This window comes from Anser anser, assembly GCF_964211835.1.
Source record: "Anser anser genome assembly, chromosome: 3".
NCBI lineage: Eukaryota > Metazoa > Chordata > Aves > Anseriformes > Anatidae > Anser > Anser anser.
In genome coordinates this window covers 57,528,711-57,545,290 of record NC_139722.1, presented here as the reverse complement: position 1 = coordinate 57,545,290, position 16,580 = coordinate 57,528,711, and the positions used below count along the sequence as shown (strand labels likewise).

General features: G+C 43.8%; 1 protein-coding gene across 7 annotated transcripts in view; it reads right to left on the bottom strand.

The window, feature by feature from the left end:
- Positions 1-16,155, bottom strand: part of NCOA7 (nuclear receptor coactivator 7) — a 94,441-nt gene extending 78,286 nt beyond the window's left edge. For 2 of the 7 annotated variants that reach the window (XM_083828997.1, XM_083829005.1), the window contains exon 1: positions 10,896-11,357. The gene's annotated coding sequence lies outside the window, so the exon portion shown is untranslated. Of the gene's footprint in view, positions 1-10,895; positions 11,358-11,440; positions 11,585-11,613; positions 11,651-11,742; positions 12,078-15,977 lie in introns of those variants that run through there. The other 5 variants (XM_083829000.1, XM_083829001.1, XM_083828999.1 and 2 more) reach the window with 5 other exon arrangements.
- Between the last annotated feature and the right edge of the window lie 425 nt (positions 16,156-16,580).

Genomic DNA, 16,580 nt, shown 5'->3' with positions numbered 1-16,580 from the left:
TACAATTACCATGTAAAATATAATGTTACTTCTAAAACAATAATAAACTCTATCCTTATAAAGTACCACCAGTCCATTATATTTAATTGAAGGGTACTAAACTAAACTAGGAGAGCTTCCTCGCTTCAGTAAAGTTAGGGCTGATCATACAACTCTTGCTAAGGAGAAAAGCCCTTATTTATGTATGCAACTCCACTGACCTTTAAAAGTGTTAAGCCTGTCATGTTTGTTGGAACAAGGCTGCACTCTTAAAAGCCTGACATGCAAAAATTAAAAGACTGAGAATGAATTTGTATGCAGAAACAATTTCTATAGTCCCTGTTCAGATTGAACACAGACCAGCATCACCATTTCTCCAAATGGATAGCCTGACAGTGATTTGATGTGGTCGTTGTACCCTGTGGACTCACAGCAACATTTTCAGAAGCCCAGGACAGTAAAGATGAGATCTGGAGATGAGATCTACAAAGGAAAAACACACCTGCTCATAGGAAACTGGCTGCAGTGGTTTAGGAGGTGGTTATCCCCATGGCAGAGGTGCAACAAGCCAATGATCTGACCGTTTTCATTCTGTACTAATGCAATAGAAGCAGGCTATGCTTAGATCACCACCAACTCGCCAACTGGATCTGCAAGAGCCCGTCCAAATAAAGAGCTCAAATAAAATAAACTCAAGGGGTCAACACAACAGACACGTCTGATTCAGAAACAGAACAATAACAAAGACTTGATTCAGTTCCAATGGACTTTCCAGCTGAATCATTCCTCGCTTACTTGGGAGGAGAATTTTACCACTAACTCAGGCTATCACATTTCACACAGAATAAGGGAAGCAAAAGAGTTGCCAGAAAGCCCAGCCCATGAGTGAGAAGAGAGTCAAGAGAGAAGAGCATCCAGATGTTATCTTCCCTGACTGGCAGCTGAACATCACCAGATGCATTTTCCATAAGGATCAATGGATTCTGCTACATACTTTAGCTGTGAAATTGGTTACAAAACACAGTGTAAGCCAGTAACAAGCAGACTGCTATGCCATACTGAACGTAAAAGCGCAGCACTGTTTGAAATAAAGCCACTTCAAAAAAAAATTTCATTTTTAAAATCACCAATAAAGTTCCTACAGAATTTGCTGCCCATTGGAGTTTTAAAAGAATTAACCCCTTCATTTTCTTGTATCCCCTGTGCTAACTCACCCCTGTTCAAATAAACATCACGGCCAAGCCCTCTGAACCCAGCCACCTTTCACACTCACATTGTACAGGCACACACAGTATGCTGAGACGACATGACAAGTCCTGCATGCTTTATGGACTGTTGACAGAAAACACCGGTGCCTTCCTACCAAATACTGTAACAAAATATAAAAGGCAGCAGAAAAAACATTAGCATTTGGCTAAGGAAAATGAACTCCACAGCCACCAAAGTACAGACAACCTCATACATATAAACAATTGAAGCACCCAAGAATTTGCAGGGTACTGGTTCCAGTTATTTGTAAGATTCCAATAAATTTTAGAAACCTTATGAAATAAACTAAGTCTCTCAACATTCTTTGTCAAAAACATTGCTTTCAATTCACAGGCAAGAGGCTGAGATCCAGAAGGATGTTGTGGTCATTCTGCAAAGTTATTACAAAACCACAGCTCCTATAACTGTAAGCAAAATGGTTTGTCCATTGTGCCTTTCTTTCCCAGGACACCTTTTGAATGAAATGAAGCCTGTGTTTACGCCACGTACTGAGGTACTTCAACCTCTGTTTACATGGCATTTCCAAGTCAGATCCTAAATGCCTGACATATGGCAACACAGTTCCACCACTTCTGAACAAGAGGAGGATGCGGTTTACCACATCCAGAGACGAGAAGACAGATGTACCTGTTTCTTACCTTCCCCTGGAGCATGCAGGGCACATACACAAAGGACTTATACGTATGTACTCAGCAGCATTCACCTAAAACACTAAGTGCTTCTAGTTTTCTAAAAAATAAAAATTCGTGAATACTCTAGACACATAAACTCACATTTAGAAAACCCCCTTGGGACTACTTTGTTGATTTGACAGTTGACACCAGCACGTTCCTTGCTTGTAACAACTGCTAGCTTTATGACCTGTTTATAAACATTTCAAAGAACGCCTGCACAGGTATGTTTTGACAAGGTTTTGACACACGCATACACAAATCAATGCCACTCCCAGAGCAGATGACTTATTAGGTTCTCTGCTGTTTTTTTTAACAGACGTGACCAAGTCCTCCCCCAATTCCCTGCGCTGAACCAAGCAAAGCAACAGAAGCAGCAAACAGAAAGTCACTCCATCTTCACAGCCCCTAAAACAGCACAGTGTTACAAGACAGCATGAGGTAGCAAAGGGGCTTTGAACAACTAATCTAACCTAGCTTGGGAGGGAGGTTGGACTAGATAATCTTTAAGGTCCCTTCTAACCCAACCCATTCTGTGACTCTCTGAAAACCAGCCAACTGCCTGGTGCCACCTCTGAGCCAGCTGAGCCATCAGAACCATCACACATGCAGGATGCTGTTAAGGGACATTGGATCGCAGCGTCACACACCCCAGGCCTGGCCACACCTCAGAGCTGCTCCTGTAGGACTCAAGTGGGATTTGCATTAGCAAAAAATGCAGAGTTCCTGTCACAGCAGCACCACTGCTGAGAGGTACAGCAAACGTCCTTTGCCAATCGAGTGGACCTCAGCCAGCAAAAGTGCTGAGCCAAAGAAACTGGGCTTTCTGAAGCCATTAAAACACGCCCCTGCAGCAAGCAGTTGCTGTGATTTGAAGTACTGCTGCCCTTCGCCTTTCTCCCTTTCACCTACTGCAACTGTTTATCACTCTTCCACCAAAAGTTACCAGACAAATTACCTGTGTGTAACAGTCATCAGAAGAGACTATATCTGCAGCTCAGTTGTGTCCTGCCATACCAGCTCACGCCCACTTCCACTGGGCTGACCTCCTGAAAGCAGAGCCAGGCTTTGCACCACACAGATAAACTGCATGCACGCATTTTTTTTCTGCCAGCTCTGCCATAAAAGACAGAACTGCAGCAGAAAGCCAGGACAGATGTCTGTAGATGTAACTCCTCGTGCAGTCACCCAGCACGGTGAACGTACTGTTTGACACCTGGGAAGAGGAGTGCTGATGAAGCCTACAGCCAGCAAGCTTGAGGTGAGAGGCATAGAGTAGAAAAGATAAATGCATGCTCACAGTTTCACAAATTTACTCTCTCTTCTCAGTTCCTGCCCCCCCAACCCAATAAAGGATTATACCAAAGATAAATCAAGTCGAGGTAGGTTTGAAAGCAACCGATGTTCTTACTTTGAAGAGTCACGTCAAGAAAAACAAAGATGCAGCTCAATGCTTGGCACAAATACGCGTACTGTAAATCCCCTTCTAATTACTTTAGATCCCAAAATGCTTAAGCATGATGTTAGGTTTCTATTTACAAATAGCCCTGCTGTACTAGATGAGACTTGGTTAGCATATTCTCAGTGCTCTACAGAACAAGGTCAAGAAACAAGGAAGTATAAAAACATGCAGAAATCTATCAGTTTAATGGGAAGTATTGCAATCAGCCAGGTACATTTCCCACAAAATTAATAATTGTGCTTTGAAAATTACTATAAACTTTTATTTAGAAAGTCCTTATTATTTTCAAGTTTTCAGGAAACAAAAAATACAGCCTACTGACACTACAATATTAAAGATTAGCATTTAAATATTCAAACACTTAAAAAACAAGATAGAAGAGGTACCCAAAAGGAAAAGGCTCGTTTCCAAGCTCCCCCTCAGCATCCCTTTTCCAATCAAGCCTGCTCCAAGGACCCATGCAAATCCTAGGTCACGGCCGTTCCTCCCTCACCTACCTCCCAGCCAAGAAGCAGAAGGGGCTGAGAGGAGGAGCGGGAGGGAAAAGGGAGTCTCAGAGTAGTGCAATGGAAATGTTTTCCGATCTGAAACACGGTTAACAGAACCAAAAAGCCAGGTCTCCATAGCAACCCCAACTCTGTCACATTGCATACGCTGTATATTAAGTAACATACTGAAGGATTTCATTGTAACAGAAAATCCTGTGTGTTTGTAACACACAAGGATTAAGGCTGAAAACCTTGACTGGTTATTTCTGGGCTGCTCAGCCCCCAGCATTTACTGCGTTACAGGGCTGTGAGCGCGGCCCGGCAGGACAGGACGGCGCGCAGGCCCGCATTCCTGTCACAGCGCTCCCACAGCCACTCGCACCCCTACCGCCACACGGACCGTGTTAAACACAGCAGCGTTTCTAATTATGTCCTTCTTTCTTGCTGAATTCCTTTAGGTATTCCATAACAAAGAATGATTTAGTTCTCTTGCTCTTCTGAAATATCCTCAAAACCTTTATTATCTTTCCGTTTTCCCTTTCTCCAGCTCCTACACAACGCTACAGAGCTAGCTTCTGGCCTTGTACTGAGAGCCAGCTTGCACTTATATACAGGACAAGAACTTCTATGTGAAACTAAATACACCTTGGTATTTAACAACACGCTCACATTTACCCACCCAATTAATTAGACAGCCTCTCTGATTAGCTACTTGCTTCTTCACTTGTTTACAGCTACATTGAAGTAATTGCTTGGCCTAGCTCAAGTAGAAGTCAGCCAGAACAGTTAACTATTTTTTTTTGTCCATGTTAAAGACTTTTTTTTTTTTGAGGATCTATAATCCATCCAGTTTTGGTGTCAAAAACTTAAGATTTGGCAGACCAAAAACTTTGGCAGACCGCAATGCGGACATTTTCACAGGCCCTCTGGAAATCTGTCCAAACTGTGTAGAAATATACACCTTTAAGAAAAAGAAGAAGAAGAAAAAAAAAAAAGGAAAATGCAGCTTACACCTACCCCATCTGGGTACGTGAGTAATCTGTAGTTAAAAAGCACTGACACATTACCCGTAGGAAGCCCATTATCCCCGAGCTAGATCTGTGTTCTTATCAATAACCATTACAAGGCTTAGGATTAAAACGTACACTTCAAGCCTAGAGTGCACTGCTGGGTTAACCTAATGAGCAGGTGGTATGTGGCATGAGCTTTCTGTGGGTCAACATAGCTTTTCTGAGCTATCTGCTTGCTGAACTCAGTGAAGCAGAAAGATAAAAAGTGAAGAGAAACAGGAAGAAAGATACATTTCAGGGCCAGATAAAGTAAATTTCAATTTATAACACAGTATGCTGTCATCCTAAAGCCTTTCAGTGAGACGATAATCATCTGCAGCTCTTTCATCACCAAATGCCAAACAAACAGCATGTGGGATGAAGAAAAAAATCAAAACTTAAACATCAGTTATAAAACAGTACCATGTAAAACTTTTAAGTGCAATATAATGTTGACTGCAAAGCAGTTAAGGGTTGAAAACTGTACTCAGCACTGAAGGTAAAGTCCAGATTTCAATGACATCCACGGAAATTTGGATGGATAGAGACAGAAAGATGCTCACAGGCAAAAGAGACACTTTTCAAGGCCAGTTACCATTTACGAAGGGATGACAATCATTTTGCCTAAGAAATATATTTTCTAAATTGAAACCCTCACAGAAAGAAAATGAAAAATAGCATCCAAAAATCCTATCCTGGTCCACATAACAAGATGACCACGTTACAGCTAACAAGCACAGAGAAATACTCCATCAGAAGCACCTTAAAATCACATTTATTGCTATAGGTGGCCTCTTCAGCTCTGACAGCCTGCAAACCTTGTTGGCTTTCTGATAGCATTTACACAGGTTGCCCACAGCACTGCTGTGCCTCGCTCCTGATGGAGCAGGGCTGGACTGGATTCTGCAAGGAGCAGAGCACTCCTGCTCGACAGAGCTTGGGCATTTCCTTCCCAGAAGTGAGAACAAGTAACATAATGCACCTTTCTTTCTTTTCTCATAGTCTGAAATGTGCTTCACAGACGAGAAGGACTAGGACCAATTCTCCCGGGTAACATATTTTCTCCATAACTCACTATTCGCTGCCTAAAAGCAGTTCACCAACATCCATCACTGCATCAGTCTGGTAGTTTCCTTGCCACTCTTACCCTTCGTAGAAGTATCTGGATTTCTTGTATTTATTATCCGAGTAGATTTCCAGGAGAGAACACCCACTGGGAGCTCCTAAGTTGTAAAAGCTGCCTGTTATCTGCCAGGTTCAGCCTGGGACTGAGAGCTACCACAACCGTATTCAGGAAAGGACACAGCCAGTTGACAAAACATTGAAACTTGCCACTTGACACAGTGTCATCTGAGTGGGAAACTCAAAAGAAAACTAATCTCTGGCTCCTTAATCACTTTTCATGACAATGTGCTACTTGTACCAACAGAAACCACACATTACACTGCGATTTTTAAAACAAATAACCCACTTTTAAATGTATCCACTGACTGATCAGTTAGCAGCAGGGCTCCATTTGAAGGAATACAGAATTCTTGTGTTTAAGGAAACAAATATGCCCCAGCAAACAACCACATCGACATTAGCTCCACATGAGAGATTTCGCTTTCAGTCCTGCAGCAGGACACAAACACAGATGACACTGCAGGCTCCTGCCTAGCCTCTGTACGGTGATGTAATGATGCCAGCCAGCTACCTCTCACCATCTATTCACCCCTAGCAATAAGCCATGCCCACCCAACAGAGCTCAGCATCATATCCTAAAAGAGAAAAAAAAGCCTACCAGTAAATCAAACAAAATTTCTTCAGCTGATCCCTAAGCACAAGGGCTGGAGAACAGAGAAAGGCACCCTTGTAATTCCTTTGCACTTCACAACTCATCTCTTAGCCGCTTGATGACTACTCAGACTGCGTGCTACTTGACCCCTCAATACTTGGGCAGCAAGAGGGCCTCCCATGCCCATCAGCTGTCGCCCAGCTGTTAAACATTTGACCCATATCTGCCCGAGTGACTGGTTTACAGCAGGCAAAGTCAATCTCTCACCACACACCTGGACATGTTTCAGCACACAGGACACGCTGCTCCATAACAAAGTAGAAGTCAAAGATTTGTCCACTTGGTTTACCACCCATTGTCACCAGGATGTCACCACTCACACCACGCACCTACTGGACAACTCCTGCAGGCTGGAAGCCCTAGGAGCTGGGACAGGTGGAACTGGCTGGATTTTACGGCATGCGTTATCAGAGCTGCTACCTTTAGCCATCAGTCTTCAGCAGCTTCACCGCACAAGGCTTGATAAGAAACCAGGATGGAAAAAAAGGGAGTATGAGAAGTCAACCATTGCTTGTAGATTACAGGAAAAGTTAAATATATATAATATATATTCTAAATGACATACAAACCATCTTAATATGTGAAACAATATTATACTCTTCATCATTCTTCTGAATTAGCTGAACCTCTGTGAGGAACTATCAAGAGAAACTCAAGCCATTCTCCAGCCTACCAAGCTTTACCGTGTTTGGTACAGCTACCAAAACCTGCATGCAGTATCATACTCAGTTTTACCAGAATAACTCAGGATTTCTTTGGAATCACTACAGCTATTGAAAAGCATTATACAAATGTCACTTCTCAAGCTAATGGTAAAATAAAGCCCCTGCCATCATACTGGGGGGCCACCACTTGACCAAGAGACTGTCAATTACAATGCACTAATACTACCTACTATGTTCTTTAACTTACATTTTGCACACTGACAGCTGACACAACATGCAAGCACTGCTGAGCTGCTGATACTGAATCATTCCATGTAACATCCCATACAAGCCACAACCGAGGCCAATCCCAATTAGTTTCTGAAATCACAGAATCACCTGAGCTGGCAAGAAGCCATCCACACCTCTTCCCCTCAGAAGTGATGGTTCATGAACATGCATACTTCTTTTCTATTTGTGGCATTACAAAGAAAACAAACCAGAAAATAAGACAGATGGCATGTGGGACAGAAAGCAGAAAAAAAAGAAAAGAAAAGAAAAAAGAAAAAACAACAGACAAGTGTAGCTGCAGAGAAGGAGCACTGTTAGAAAGGTTAAATTACTTGAAAAATGACTCAGGGAATAAATTACCTTTTCTTAAGACAAGTGTGAGTTCAAGGTAGTAGTAGCTGTCACTGTGAATTTCTGTAAAACAAAGCTGTGATTTCCTCTAACTGGTGCGCTGGGACAGCTCCTTGTCTGCCCTAAGTCTTAGATTTTGGTGAAATGGCTCTCAGGTGTCTACAGAAACACTGAAGGGAGATTCCCCAAATCAGTCACTAATAGGTGAAACTACTGTAAGAAAACTTGCATTCTAGAAATATATAATTCCTATTAATAAAAGGCTTTTAAAACCTGCTAAATAGAAAGCGAATCAAACAAACAATCCAAATTTGACACTGCAAATAAGAAGGTAAACACAAATCTTGCCTGTATAGAGAGATATATTCTGATGCTTTCTGTTCTTGTGAACTTGGCTGGTTCTCAGAAGGAACTACATTTAGCTTATCAAACGGGAGGCCTGATGCTCAATCACAACACGTGCTACAGGAAACAGAACAACTGAAAGCTGGGAACAGCTTCATCCAGCCGACAAGGTCACAGGACCACACAAGACACGGAGTCCGAGGCATGCAACTGAAAGCTCAGCACACATTTTAAAAGCAAGATAAGTGATGATCAGAAAGGTTTGTTAAGATTATGATGTATACCATATCCATTAAAAGCTCCAAGTTTAAGCCAAAATTCTTCCTAGAAGACAAAAACTTGTCATGAAATCACAGCTTATGTCTTCAGTGAGTATAGGCTCATCACTGGCTCACAATGTGGTACCAAACTGAAACACGGGTATGAGCTCTGCAAGTTTGGCCAGAGACTGGGAGCAGCACTGGTGTGAGAGCAGAGCACTGCACCACGAGTAACTCACCCTTCCCAGCACCTTTTTACTAGCTTCTGCACTGCGACCCATCATGAGGCCCTGACACACCCTACAAAGCCTGCCTGCACACCGCCCTTCTGCAGTCAACAACAGAAATTGCAGATTCATAACTAAGGGCCCCTGGACCTCTGCAGAGTGCTGCCAACTTCAAAACAGAACAAGCAGTTCCTCATCAGCATCTTTCGGCTGCAGCTCTGCTGCTTACACCTGCTTGATATTTTGATCAAGAACAAAGAAGTATGGCTTTCCACCCACAATCAGAAGAGTTTGCAAAGACAAGGGGGAAAAATACCCCCATATGTGTGTTTAATGTGTCAATCTGAAACGATGTGTTTGTAGCGGGAATATAATCCCTCTGGTTTGCTGCGAACCTTGTTACTGCCTCACTATTTCATGAATCAGGCTAGGGAGAAATGACTTGGGGATAAGTAAACTAGTCGGATCTCAAATAAAGAAAGAAATCTGAAAACTTGTTTCTCCTACCCTCATATTTTCTTCCTTGTCAATGGAGCCCCTCAGTGAGTTCTCTCAGTGCTGACTTCACTCCTCAGCTGTAGAGTTGTTTCCTCTTTTAGGAAGAATGATACTAACCCACATGGAGTCCCTGAAGCAGCAACACCATTTGTGTGTTTTCCTCTTCCACAACAAAGCTGACCCCGAGGCTGAGCTCTCACACAGCAGGGAGCAAGAAATGATGAGCTCAGAGGTCGGCTGGCATCTTCACCCTCCGTGCTGTACCAGCAGGCAGATGCTTCATCAAAATAAGAGCTGAGCCGGTAAAGCCTCAGACGTGTTTGGCTTATTGATCGTGGGGAGGAAGAGATTTGTCACTCTGTCACTCCTTGGACGGCCACACCAGATTCACTCAGCCTGCAGAGCTGAGGTAACACAACCGACTGCTGAACAGTCCCTCGATGCGAAGGGCACAAGTCAGGTGCAAGATAAGGAGTTTTACCGTTTCTGTTGCTGGTGGTGGCTATACTCTAACTTTCCTGCACTGCCTATTAGAAAGCACAGGTCAAACGAGACCCTTCATCCTCCATCTATATCATAACTGTCTTCTGTAAAAACCTCCAGCTGCCTGGAGCAGCAATTTCTTGCATCAGATCGTGCTCCAGAGGGTTACAGTAATTTCTGCCTTTGGCACGCTCACCCGGATTGGTGACTGCACGGAGCCGCTGTAGCTGCCATACCTATCTATAGGATGTTCACAGCTTTGTTCATAACCTTTTTAAAGAAATGTTATTCTCCGAGACAAATTACTTTCCAATGATTTCAACTTTATTTAAACAGACAGAGACTTATTCCCTGATACTGTAAAACATTTGCAAGTTGTCCACTGAAGAGAAGTCAGGATCCTAAGCTAGGCAAATATTTACAGAAGCAATCCCTAGCCAACCTGAGTCTTCTCTTTCAAAATCCTGGATACATAAAACAACAAAGCAGTGCTCCTATCCAACAGGACAAGGACCGTTCCAATCAACTCTGAGTCACTTCAGCTCCAAAGGGAAATATTTATCATTTCAGCACTAGATGTGGCAAATCAAAACCAGAACGTGGCCGTCGATACAGTGAAAGCACAAGAGAACAGCCCACTGGGCAAAGGCAAGGCCTGAGCCTCACAGACCTGACTTTACAACTTAGATAAATTAGGTTTTCTGGAAGTGTGCCTTTTTATATCATAATATACAATAACAACAACAGTACTGAATTTAATTGAAGTACAGGATTTCCTTCAAACTCAAGATTTTGCTTCACTTAAAAAAAAAAAAAGGAAAGGAAAGCCATTAAAAAGCATTTTGTGTCTACAAGCAGTCCCCTCAACTTCATTACAGCTCTTCACAGGACCCAGGTTACTTATGGGCTTAGATCCTTACAACTGTTTGTTTAGATCCTTACAACTGTTTGTTTATATTTATGGCCATCATCCAGGTAAAAGGGTGAAAGAGAGCACAGCCTACAGCCCACTAAACGTACATATTTTGAACCATGACTTACACTTAAAGACATCTACTCCTGATGAAGTAGCTTTCATTCGGAAGCCATAAAAGCGCGTGCATTTTCTTGGTGTTTTCTGTTGCGTTCTCCATCACTTTCTCAAAGACTGAGTGGGTACACAAAAAGATGCATATACACGCATCCAAAAAGCAGTACGTGCATAACGTAACATCCACCCTGTGTAAACACCTGCTTATACGACAGGCTGCAAGGGTTCTCCAACAAGCGTTTTAAGCATCACCCCAGCGCAGGCCCTCCGCCGGGCTGGCGGCCCCTCGCAGCACGCCGTGACCAATTAACGCGCACCCAATTAACCCGTTACCGCTACCACCAGAGACGCCTGACGACCCAGCGGGCTCCCGGTAATCGCGGCGTGGGGAGCAAACGCCGGCCGGCAGGCTGTCCCCCGGCGCAGGCACCCCTCCATCCCCTCGCTCCGCCGCCCGGGGGCCGCCCGGCCGCGCATCCCCGGGTAGCGCGGCACCCACCAGCCCCCGGCCGGCCCCACCCGGAGCAGCGCCAGCAAGGCGGGACCGGGAACGAACCGAGGGCGAGCCTGGAACGTTCCAGCAATCCGCGGCGAGGTCCGGCGGGGCTCGCGCCCGAGAGCCGGAGGAGCCCGGCCCCAGTGCCGGCGGGCAGGGGCGCCGCCGCGGGCCCGCCTCGGGGAGACGCCCGCCCCCTCCCTGCCTCCCTCCCGGCCCGGGGCTCCCCTCACCTCCCCTCCCGCTCCCGCTCCGCAGCTCCGCCGCACGCCTGCGGCCGGCCCTGCCCGCCCCGTGTCTCCTCCTCCTCCTCCGGCCGCCCCCGGCCTCCCCGCCTCCCCGGCACCCCCGGCCGGCCGCACCTGCAGGGCGGCGGCATGGCGGCCCCGCTCCCCGCTCGGCCACGGCTCGGCTCGGCCTGGCCCGGCCCGCGGCTCCGCCCCGCCGCAGCTCAGGGCGCAGAGCAGGGGGCGCGGCCCGGCCGAGGCCGCGGGAGGGGAGCGGGGCCCTGCCTGGGCACGGGGGGCTGCCACCGGGCCGGGCGTCCCGTGAGGAAGGCCGAGCTCCGGCCTTTGCCTCCGTAGGAGGGGTTTTAAGGACGATGCGGAAACAGCGCTTCGGGATACCGGGGTTAACCGAAGCCTTTCGACCCTTGGGAAACGGGGATGCCCGCAAACTTTATCTCTTGTCTCCACGCTCTTGGCGCGCAGGCTTCTTCGCAAACACACCCAAAGCCCAAAACAAAACCCACCCTAGTTATCAGAAGCTCCGTTCCCTTACCTTAGATCACTCAGGGTAACCCCTCCAGACCTTACAGCTGGCCTAAACAAGATCTCGCTTCGTATCCATCCCCTCCTTCAGTCCGTAACCAGTCTGAAAGACTGCAAAGCCCAGGGAAGGGCCCTCGGTATTACAGCACTGTTAAATCCCAAGTTGTACAAGACAGGCAGATACATGCATTCATAAAAATTTAATTGTATAAACACGCATACAGACAATAAAAAGACGTGCAAAAATAAAACAGCAAGTGCTGTGCGCGCATCTGAAAAATCATTGTTCTTAATAGTTATGGTGTTAATATTAGAACTTGTTGGATGTATTAGAGAGGTGTTTGTCACAGGCATATTTTTTAATCTAACTGCTGTTTAAAGACCCCTCTCAAAATCATGTATGTTGATTCCAGGTGTGAATGCAACTCTAATATGGATATGCAGCCATCTCCCCCCACTACCACCACCCTACTCATAGCATAGGCTTTCTGCCGCTCAGTGTCAATACTGGGTCAAAAATACTAAATTTGCTGCTGTATTTTCAGCTAAAATTGAAGTTTGTACCTGTTTTTTTTTTGTTTGTTTGTTTTCTTTCTTTCCCTGAAACATTTGGCAAGATACAGATTTTCTTTAACACACAGTCTCCACCTTAGAGGATACATTTTCATAGCATACTGAATTTACTACATCTTATACCTGCATTATTACCCAGGCAAAAGATGGCCAATCCCAAAGTTACATCAGCTAAAACCACAAAGAGCTCTCTAACACAACATAGAAGAATGGGGCTATGCTCCCAGGTACCCCTCAGGTACTGTGTAGATAACAAAATTTGGGGAAAAAAAAAAAAAAAGAGAGAGAAAGAGACAGAAAACTGCAGGCCTAAAATAGTACCACTTACCTGACTTCTTTTGGGTTTGCTGAATTGCAATAGAAGATACACAGCCCTATCCATCAAAGTTGTGGAAAACCTACTTAATCTCCTAGCTGAACTTAAATGACAATGACAGTGACTAACACCTTATTTTAGCTCCAGGAAAAGTTGTCTCTGTCCTGTCCATCGTCATTCCAAGCACATCAGCTGTATTGTCTTGTGTAGGAAACTCTGTGAGGGTGATGCTTAGATTCCACACAGCAGACAAAGTAACTACACATTTCTTTTCAGTATTTACATTGCCCCAAGCATTTTAAATGTATATTCCAGCTACAGGTATTCGGAAGAAATCATTCAAGCTCCTGTCACAGCAGCAGAATGAGCATGCTGAGGCTGGAACAGAAGCATGTCACAAGTTCTGGTTACAGCACTGTGGGATATTGCCTGGGGTTCAAGGCAGAGAGTGAGTGTCGTTGGAAGAACCTGCGTGACTGGATCTAACAAACCATTTCATTTAACTGAGCCTGGAAGTAAGCGGTACTGTCTGACTATCTGTTACAATGATGATCATGATATATAGGTATAGGTAGAGATACAAATACACATCACCTTTGAAACAAAATTTAGTTTTTACCTCTGTATAGCACAGATGATAAAAGACAGTCTGAATGATTTGCTCTTTCCCATGGTAATATATCCCTGTGGCAATTATTTTGAATAAAAATGATCTAACACTGTTTAATTCATGGTCTCTGTGATACTAAAACTTAGAATATCCTTATCCAAGAAAATCTTAAATTCAGGTTGCTCATTCATTTCAGGATCAGACAAATTTGTTTTATCGCTGATAGTGCTACTCTGGAGGCGATGAAAATGCAAGTTTGCTTTTTAATCACTTCCAAATTGAGAATTTTAACCCCCGGAAAAGATTTCTTACACAAACTCACATGCATAATAACACGTGGAAGACAGAATAGACTTGGGATATTTCAGTACAATATCTGAATGGGTCTCGATCTCCCACTGAATACCCACAGCAGCGTATATCGATAGAACTGCATACATTGCACAGAATAAAATTGTCACAGATACTGACAGTAAGTTTATGGCCTGCACTCAGATCAGCTTAGCCAGTATCAGAAAAAAGAAACAATTGCTCATGCATGGTTCATGTCCTCTTTTTTTAAACATCTGCATCTGTTAGCTTATTGCTCATTTGTTTGAAGAAGATAACCTGCAGTAAAGAATTACGCTGATGAGCCTGAATACCGTTAACAGCCCAGTTTTGAAAAGGTATAAAAATAAATGTAGATGGATGTTTTCTATTCCCATTAACAGTCATCCTGGTCTTTCCCAAGAATTCTTATGATTTTTCACTATGAAATAGTCACTAAATTGGTTTCGTACAGGCAGTCTTTTATGCCTAGTTGAGGTTCTGCTTAATACTACCATGCACTGGGGGCCGACTTCCGTAACAACAAATTGTTATTTTTAGCTTGGTTTCAGTTGATGCAAAGAGGAATTTTGCAAGTCTCCCCAGCTAGCCCTGTAGTTTTGAATCAATTGCCTAGATTTAAAACAATTTAACAGACAGGGGTATTGAAAATTTCTACGACTTTCACAAAAGTGAAACAGAAAAAGACCAGAGCTTGAAAATCTGTGAGAAGTTCTCCCCACGTTATTGTTTACCAGTTTCTACTGTCTAGTACAGCAAAACAGTAGATTATTCCAAAATGCTCTCTAGAAGAGACTGTGAAAGAAAAAGGATTTGTTCACATACATGAGGAGATAATAAAAAGTCTTATTTGTTTCAGCTAAGGTATTTTGTTGAGCTCTGTGAGAACACTTGATGAAGCACCCCACTGCCATACCTGATCCCAGACCCCGGGATAACATACATTATAATACAGGATAGAAGGAAAAGCTGACACAGGTCTCCCTGGATCAAGAACAGTGTCAGAAGAATGGAAGATCAAGGGAGGCAGTAGTAGAACTTGAAAAAATATTTAGAAAAATATTGTTGGTGAGTTACTCCTCTATTTTTCATGAGAGTCTTTAAAATATTTTCTATTTGTAAATAGTAAATAACTAGTCCACACAGTATTAAGACATGACACTGCAAATTCTCACATACTGCCCCCTACCTCTGTTGAAAATAAACTGCAAGAAGATAGAGCAAGTCACCTTAGAGCTTCTAAAATGAAATGGTCTTTGAGCTAGGAATATCAGAATTGCTGTAAAATTTGGAAAACTTGTTTTGAAATTCTCTTTAAAATTCATTTCATAAAAACAATATTATGATGAAAACAGCTACAAGAAATCCAAACTACATTTTTTTTCCCAGAATATGTGTATAAACTATCGGTTAGGTAACCATTCTGAACATACATAGAATTAAGCATAAAATAGCAAAAGACAGTACAGCATTTTTCCTTCACTCTCCTCTCCATCTCCCCAAAACTGGGATAATGCACATTTGAAACCTGGATAACTTAAAGAAGAAAAACTGATGCCAAGACTTTCCAGATCAAATAAACAGCTGGGGAAAGAGAAGAGTGATAAATGCACACATTACACATAATTATGAATAATGTTTACAGTGCCTGTGCACATCAAGGATTTTCCCTACTACTGAAGTGGGTACCCCAGCTACTAAAGACAATTTGTACTTACCATTGTATAGAAGAAACATATCCAAATAAAAGACTTTCAGTAAATTAACACATTACTTTGATGTCATTCTTACTCATTTTTACCTAGTAAGCCTGCTGTCACACATCAATTAACAAGGCAAATTAGAGTATAACAATACCTAATACATTCATATGGAACAGACAAGTTAATCGCATGCTGTTTACAGCTGGCAGCTAAAGTAAGGGCTCTGATTTTTCATCTTTAAATACCCGACTCTGAAGTCTGGGGTACAGAGCCTCTGACACTGAGTGCTACTCACTTGGCGTTACTGACACACTGCCATCTGGTCGTGTTAGGTGACAAGGAGCATCGCTCTCTGACATCCCTCCCCTGGGGCTCTCAGGACGATCGTTCTTCTCCAGCTGGCATCGCAGGGACGCAGGCACAGGCAGCGGCTGCTTCTGCGCGGGCAGGAGGCTGAATCGCTGACAGCTTCACTGATGGGTTTCTCTATCGCATGTAGGAAGCCAGAGAAGAGGCACAATCTTTTGTCAGCGCACATGACTTGTACGGAAAAGAAAGCCTTTTCTAAAAATTACCACATACCCTGTGACTCTCCGTGCTATTTTCCTGGTGGTCATGGGGTCTGTCCCCTCACCACTACAGCCTGGGTTCACACCCTGGAAAAGATTTCTTATTTCGGCGAAGCTTCTCTTGTACATACAGTCAAGTTTTCAATACCCTTACAGCTGCAATCAGGGATTCTTTCACCGATAAAAAGAAATTTCATCATATTATTGCACATTCATGTGGACCTACCCTAGTTTTAAAGCACCTGCCCTGAGTGCTGTTAGCATCATAGCCACTCTGTAGCTCTGAATTCTGTACCCCTCCAAAAGCCTCTCTTGGGGTGACGGTAAGT